Source organism: Alexandromys fortis, unplaced genomic scaffold (assembly GCF_014885135.2).
Source record: "Alexandromys fortis isolate MF-2015 unplaced genomic scaffold, M_Fortis_MF-2015_v1.1 scaffold_157, whole genome shotgun sequence".
NCBI classification, from domain to species: Eukaryota; Metazoa; Chordata; class Mammalia; order Rodentia; family Cricetidae; genus Alexandromys; species Alexandromys fortis.
The window spans coordinates 3,112,855-3,119,465 of record NW_026068041.1 but is presented as its reverse complement, the minus strand read 5'-3'; the positions used below and the strand labels follow the sequence as shown (position 1 = coordinate 3,119,465).

At 50.7% G+C, this 6,611-nt stretch overlaps 1 pseudogene; it reads right to left on the bottom strand.

Moving 5' to 3' along the window:
• Window positions 1-6,264, bottom strand: part of LOC126515775 (cytochrome P450 2D3-like) — an 18,595-nt pseudogene extending 12,331 nt beyond the window's left edge.
• Between the last annotated feature and the right edge of the window lie 347 nt (window positions 6,265-6,611).

Below are 6,611 nucleotides of genomic sequence, written 5' to 3'. Positions count from 1 at the left end.
CCCCCCCCCCCCCGGGGCTCAAGAACCACCAGGCCTGTGTTTCAAATGTGGTAGTAACGGCCACTGGGCCCGAGCATGCCCTAATCCTCATCTTGGTCCCACGAGACCTGGTCCGAGATGCCATAGGGAAGGATTGGGCAGTCGATTGTCTTTGTTCACATCATGGCATGAAGACAGCAAACCCAGAAAATTCACGAGCTGACCTTAGGTCTGGTGATGGACTAGTGAGGCTTCCCGAGCTCCTCTGACCCAACCACAACCATCATCTGTATCAGGGAGCCACAGGTAAACATCACGGTATCAGGATGGCCCATCTCCTTTCTCTTGGACACCGGAGTGCTTAATCAGTACTGAGGGAATTCTGGGGGCCTACCTCTCCTTCTAGTTTCCCTATTGTCGAGGTAGGGGGACAGCCTTGTCTACCTCAGCAAACCTCACCACTTAACTGTGTTTTTAGGTGTATTTATCTCACTCATTTACTTTTAGTCATGCCAACCTGCCCAGTAAGTACCTCTTTTTTTTAAATATATTTATTTATTTATTATTTATACAATATTCTGTCTGTGTGTATGCCTGCAGGCCAGAAGAGGGCACCAGACCTCATTACAGATGGTTGTGAGCCACCATGTGGTTGCTGGGAATTGAACTCAGGACCTTTGGAAGAGCAGGCAATGCTCTTAACCTCTGAGCCATCTCTCCAGCCCACCTCTTCTCCCTTTAACACCCCTATACTTACTGTTTAAAAACCTAATGGAACCTATTGCCTGGTTCAAGACCTCTGGCTCATTAACTCTGCAGTGGTCCCTCTTCATCCTGTAGTGCCTAACCCTTACACACTTCTTCCCATTATCCCTCCAGGAATCTCCCACTTCTCAGGGATACTTTTTTCTCTGTTCCTCTCAGCTCTCAATCTCAAAAAATCTTTGCCTTCACTTGGACTGGCCCTGACACCCACCTCTCCACACAGCTCACCTGGACCATCCTTCCCCAGGGATTCCGGGACAGCCCACACCTATCTGGTCAGGCTTTGGCTTCTGATCTACCCTCACTATCTCTCCCTAAGTCTAAACTCATACAGTATGTAGATGATATCTTACTTTGCAATCCATCCTTAGAGATTAGCAAAACTAATACCTCCAGTCTTTTAAATTTCCTGTCCAAAAAGGGCTATAGAGTCTCACCTTCTAAGGTCCAACTGTCTACCTCTCAGATCATTTACTTGGGATTAACTATTACCCTGACCTGTTGGGAGCTGTGAACCCCCAGATCCCGAATTTCTTGTAAACAACGTGTTATGCTTGCAGCTGCTCTGAGCAGGAGATACTCAGGAGTTCCTGATGGCAGGAGAGTGGTTTCTGGTGGGTTTGGCTGGGGCGTGGCTATCAGTTAAGGATCCCTATAGAAGCTGCCCATGGATACAATAAAGGGGGCATTCCTGTTTCAAGGATGACCCGTGTCTCTGTGTCTTTGTGTGTTTAAATCTCCAGGCACCTGCCCAGCTTGCGAATGGTCCTCTAGTGCAGGCACCGCAATACAGGAGGAGTACCGTACTGTCATGTAGTACAGTGGGCGCTACACCTCCCTCAATCACCAGGATCTGAAATTTTTCCAGACATAATTTTCTGCCTTTTCAGCATCTTGCAAGGTCTAAGCTGCCAGTCAGCCAGTTCCACAGAGCCCCCAAAACACAAAAGTAATCAGTCACCCCAGGACATGGTCAAGCACCTCAACTCTGACATCCACAAAATCAACAAAAAGCAGTCTCGAGAGACCTGACGACACCCACAAAATTAGCAGGAAGTAGTCACAAGAGACCTGACGACACCCCATTCCCATCCATTAAAGACCCCAAACTCCCCAAATTTTTATAATTAACAAAAGTATGGAATATTATGATTTTAGCCAAACCAGCATGGCTGGCATTTCCAGGTTCCAGGGCCATGTATGTGCAGAGAAGCCCTCAGGCAAAAATATCTAGTCGCCCCGGAACCTCAAAAGGCCCTGTGTGGCTCACGTGCGGCATGGTTATGTCACCTACATATGATGCAGCTACGTAAGCCCTTGCGCGCATGCGTGAGCTCCGTCATCTGTGTATGGCGTAGCTACATCATCTGCCTGTACAAGTGCGCTGGCAGCCTTTAAAAGCTGGACGCACCATCGTCAGCCCTCTCTCTCTCTCTGCCCACGGACCTCACCAGGCCTGTACACGTCTCCTCTAATAAACTCCTAAGCAGGTTTGTTGCGTGTTTTACGCTTCCTTCTCACTCGCTCCAGGTAGCTTCAATGCATACCTTGGGGATGAGGAATCCCTGTACTTCAATGTCACAAATGTCATATCTGGAAAATTCAGTGGAACAATGCCCCCAAATCTCTGCACCTCATGAATGGCAGCATGGGTGAAGGGCGTGCAGGCCTGGTCCGCTATCTCTGGACTCCTTGCCTGACCTATTGTCCGGGACCAGCCTCAACAAAAATACCACTCGCCAGGATAGGGTGTTGGGATTTAGAAATATTAGTAAAGAACTCACTATTAGTAAAGAATTCGAAGACGCGAAAATAGTAAGACAGAAAAACATAGAATAGTACTGGGAGGGAGTTCCAGTGAATACTAAAATTGCCCGCGTTTAATTTCCAATTGCTTAAAATACCCCTGACCCCAAAAGGTAGGAGTAAAACAAAAAAAAAAAAAAACAAAAAAGGGATTACAAGGAAGTGAACAAACCAGATGAAGGTCACGGGCCACAGCCTAGTGGAAACAATCTGTTGCTAGAACAAAACAAGTCATTTGCTCACACCCTAGACTAAAACATTCCTTAGCCAACCACTCCCTAGGTGAAAACCTAAGCTACCTCCTTGAAGGAACTGGAATCTTAAGGGAATCCTTAGACTTTTGATTGAGGTAGAAACAATTACTTCTCTATTCCTGAAAGCTGAGGTCTGGCTCTTAGCAGCATTAGCAACACCTGTTGGCAATAACCTTGAGAAACTGCAGAACTCTCTGACCTAAATCTAGGTGGGGCAGGAGCACCATAACCTTGGAGGACAGAGGTAAAGTCCAACTCTCTGACCTTTGGTCAACGTGGAAACAGGCTCACATTTTTGGGCATCCACAGCCTATGACATCATTGACCTCCTGTTGGAAGCATCCCCTCAGTTAAGGAGCCAAAGGCTACACCTTGACCTCTCCTACCTCTGTGTTAGGGTCTAGGCCCATGTGTGAAAGACACCGAAACTGAGTCAAACCAGTGTTGGCAGCCATGAGTGTCTCAAGATCAGGGAGTGTGCCTCTCTTTTCTCCCTCCCAGCCCCAGCCAGGCTCACTCTGCACGGCTGGGTACAGGATCATGAGCAGCAGGGCCCAGGACAGTGTGCTTGAGGTGGTCCCCACCCCATGCAGGGAATGTGCCAGCTATCACCAGAAGCAGGTTGTCATCACTGAAGCTGCTCTTAGGATTCCCCTTGGCCTGAGCCAGCAGAGAGGGTGGGCTCAGAGGAGAACAGAGGAAACCCTACAATACCCTCCAACTGTCTCCAGGTAGCTTAGGTGCTGAGCCACTTCCCGGCCTCAGAATCCAGGGGCCACTTTAACCAGTGCCTCTGGTTTCATCTCTTGCAGCTGTTCCTCACTTTTTCTTTTCTTCTTTGTTTTCTGTTTTGTTTTTTGAGACAGGGTTTCTCTGTAGCTTTGGAGCCTATCCGGGAACTCACTCTGTTGACCAGGCTGACCTCGAACTCACAGAGATCCACCTGTCTCTGCCTCCCACCACTGCCGGGCTGACCCTCACTTGTTCCACCTCAGCCAGGAAGGCATCAGTCAGGTCTCGGGGTGGCTGGGTAGGGTCCCGGGTCATCTTGTGCTCGGTCAACAGCTTCTCTAACATGGCCACGAACACCTTCTGCCATGGGAAGACCTCATCCACCAGGCCTGGGATGCCCAGGAGCATTGGGAAGGAATTAAGGACCTGTGACAAGCAAAGAAGAAATCCCAGTGCTTCTTCTTTTTAAAATTATTAATATTTATTGTATATGGGGCTCATGTACCATGGTGTGTGTTAGCAAGGAATAGGACAATGGATAGGGCCCATCATCTGTACCTTATGTGGCTCCCAGACATCAAACTCAGATCTCCAGGCTTGTTTGGCAAGCTCCTTACCCATGCACCACTTGGCTGGCCCCTGAGTGCCTCCTCTACTCGGTGTCCACCTGGACCAGTCTCAGTTCACAGGCTCCCTTACAAGGATCCAGAGCCTGTTTGTCCTCACCCATCACCTGCCTCCTCCTCAGTGCCATCCTTCAAGTTCTTGCAGCCTGGGGTGAACAGAACGAATATTCTGTCCTGGAAACCACAGGCTTGTGTGGCTTCCGTGTACACAGAGGGTACAGGTTGTCTCCCTCTCTAGAAACCCTGACTTTGATCCACTTCTCCCCTCCTACTTTCAGAGGTTTGTCAAGCTTCAGGTCTTTCCACCCGTAGTTGACTCCCAAAAAACCTTCCCGTGGCCTTGCCACACAACTGCTCCTGGGAGGATGGACAGCATCGACGTGGCTCTGTGGACTGCCGTGAGTCTCCTGCCTCAGGAATAAAGCCAGAAAGTTGTTCCAAATGTTCTTCTGCTATTTTAAAATTCTGGCGAGGTAAGGGCCTTCATACTCAAAGCGATGGGCGTAAATGAGGGACGAGATCACATTGCACGCAGCTTTGTTCAGGAGACTGTGGGGACTGAGGGGTTGTCCTGGGAGTAGAGAGGTAAGCAAGTCACTGTGCTGCTCCTGTCTCCCTGTGCCCCTCTGCACCCCTCACCCACCACCCACCCACCACCCACCACCCACCAGCCTGGTCTGCGAAGGTGTCACAGAGGTGGCCTGCCTCGTCCGTCACCCACTGCTCCAGGGATTTCTGGCCCAGGCCAAAGTTGCGCATGGTGGACACAGAGAATCGCCGCTGCTCTCGCCACTCAGGCCCATGCGGTGCTAACGCCACACCTGCAGGGACATCTGTGTATAACCAAGGACACCCAACTGTGTCGTCCTCTGCTCTCAACACTCAGCAACTTTTCGTTGCATTGCTTGACTACATCACCAGCTCCATTAGGCCCTGTCCTTCCTCTAGTTGCTGCCCACAAGCCTATCTGTGACCCAGCTCCTGCCCACCCCAGTCCCCTGATGCAGCCTTTGCCTCTGGACTTAGGCCCAAAGCCCAGGTGTTCACAGACTGGCATTCGGGGATGGGCAGCAGTGTCCTCTCCATGGGTCACCAGCACCCCGTGCGTGGTCTTCAGTCCGTTGATCACGACTGTGGGCTTCCAGGCCACCTGCAGGCTGAACACGTCACCGAAGCAATACTGACACTAAAGAGGAGGGACAAAGCAACCGTAAAGTGGAAGCCCCCAGCCGATGCTAGACCCAGGCTCACCATACAAGTCTTAATGTATTGTGCATGCCTACATGAGTACACACATTTGTGGGTCTTGTTACTGACCTCAGGATCTCACATATGTTGGGCAAATGCTCTACCACTGAGCTCCATCCCAGTCTGAGATCTGGCGTTTTGTGACTTGGGTGTCTCGTTTTCTATGTTCAGCAAAGGATTCATAATAGATTAGAGATCACCCAGCTGTAGTCTTTTCTAGAGCCAGGGAACTGCCACGGGGTCCCTCAGCATCCCAACATACAGGAGGAATCTCTGGTTCCTGGAGGTCAGCAGTGACCTTGAGACCACGCATCAACCACAGCACCTCTCTCCTCCTGATTGCTTGACCACCATGCTGCTCTATACCCTCATCCCTCCCCCACAGCCCTGATGCTTCATTCACTGAGGGGATCAGAAGGGACTTGGGGCCTCCATGACTTCTGCTCTATCCAACTAATCCTGCACCAGCTTCCTGCCATTGTGTTGCCATGTTTCTGCCCTTGGAAGGCTGAGCGTCCTCAGGCCTGCAGTGCCCACCCTCAGGAAGCACAGCAACCTTAACCGTTCCTCTTGAATGCCTGTGGCTTCAGCACCGTAGGCAGCAAGGCGCACCATACCTCGGCTGCCCTCCACCATCATATCCCCTTCACCTGGTACAAGCTGTGCGGCATATTCTCGAGGTCCGCTTGCAGCAGGCTGCACCACGCAGGCAATGGCACAGGGCCTGGCGGGTAGCGGGCAGTCCAGAGCGGGTGCCGGTGCATCAGATCCACCAGCATTATGAAACTGACTATGAATATGGCCACAGACCACAGACCATCTCCAGCCAGCAGTTCCATGACGGCCCCACTGCTTCTCTGGCTTCTTTGGGGGAAACTTCATGGCTTCATGGCCCTTACTCAAGACAACTGCAATCAGGAAAGACTCATACCCCAGCCTGGACACTTGGGGTTTTTGTTTATTTGTTTGTTTTGCTTTCTTTTTCAAGACAGGGTTTCTCTGTGGCTTTGGAGCCTGTCCTGGAACTAGCTCTTATAGACCAGGCTGGTCTCAAACTCACAGAGATCTTCCTGCCTCTGCCTCCCGAGTGCTGGGATTAAAGGCGTGTGCCACCACCACCTGGCTTAGCCCATGGAGTCTTGTGGACAAGTTTGAAGTTAACAAAATAATCAGGAAGGCCAGACTGAGAACCTGAGCACTT